Source organism: Chrysochloris asiatica, unplaced genomic scaffold (genome assembly GCF_000296735.1).
Source record: "Chrysochloris asiatica unplaced genomic scaffold, ChrAsi1.0 scaffold00033, whole genome shotgun sequence".
NCBI classification, from domain to species: domain Eukaryota; kingdom Metazoa; phylum Chordata; class Mammalia; order Afrosoricida; family Chrysochloridae; genus Chrysochloris; species Chrysochloris asiatica.
The window spans coordinates 23,307,043-23,308,186 of record NW_006408551.1 but is presented as its reverse complement, the minus strand read 5'-3'; the positions used below and the strand labels follow the sequence as shown (position 1 = coordinate 23,308,186).

General features: G+C 30.6%; 1 protein-coding gene across 2 annotated transcripts in view; it reads left to right on the top strand.

Annotated features, from left to right (window-relative positions):
• The window catches only part of PTPRR (protein tyrosine phosphatase, receptor type, R), a 444,293-nt gene that overhangs the window by 401,722 nt on the left and 41,427 nt on the right, over positions 1-1,144 (top strand). The gene's annotated exons all lie outside the window — the stretch shown is intronic.

Genomic DNA, 1,144 nt, shown 5'->3' with positions numbered 1-1,144 from the left:
GAACTGACTCTACGGCACATAACAACAACAACATGGGGTTTCTGAGGAGCAGCTGGTGGGTTTGAACAGCCAACCTTGTGGTTCACAGTCCAGTGCTGATCCTACAGTGCCATACTATAAGCATAAGTATAAAAATTTTAGTAATTAATCATACAACATAAAATTTTTTAAATTTAAAAGGGGACAAATTACTATAAAAGTAAAATAAAAAATAAAACAGCTAAGAAGTTTGGTTTTTTTTAAAGATCCAAAGAGAAGTACTAAAGATTAATATTTTGTAGACATTAAAGTGAACCATTCCATTTGACAGGTTTAACAGAAGTCCAGACACAGCTGAGTAAATACTTTGTGAATTCAAAAAGAAAGCTAAAATTATTCTCTGTTGTTTGTTGTTGTTAAATGCCATGGAGTCACTCTGACTCATATGACCTTGTATAGGGTTTCCAAGAAGTGGCCGGTGTGTTTGAACCAGTGATTTTGGGTTATCAGTTCAGTGCTTATCCTACAGTGCCATACCAAGACTCCTATGATAACAATAGAACCCAAAAATTAGTTTATAATACCTACAAAGGGCCGATAGAAAATAACTGGCAACCTAGAATTGTATTTCCAACAAACCTATCATAGAGAAGGGTGAAAGAAAAGCATTTGCAAATAAACAAAACTTGAAAGAATTTCCCACCAACAGAATATTAACAAAAGAATTGCAAGAGATGTAGGGAATAAAGGAGATTTGCTCCATGAAATATGAATTTAACAATAATAATATTTTTTAAGTAAAATATGAAAATGGAACTAAAATTTTGGATAATAATATTTAATATGGAAGAGAAGGAAGAAAGCTAAAATATCTATGCATTAGTCATGAAAAGATAAATACTAAATTTAGACTCTAAGCTAAGTATGCATATTAAAATTTAAGATTAACCTCAAAGAATGGAAATAGAATATATAACTTTCAAATTGGTAAAAGAGATAAAAGGTAGAATAAACACACACACAAAGAAGAGAGAAAAAAGAAAATACATAGGAAAATCAGGATATATTTTTAACCAAATTGGTTGCTAGAAATAAATTCAGGTTAGTAATCATGCTAAATATGAATGAATCACTTGACAGTTATATGCCAGAAATAATCAAACTG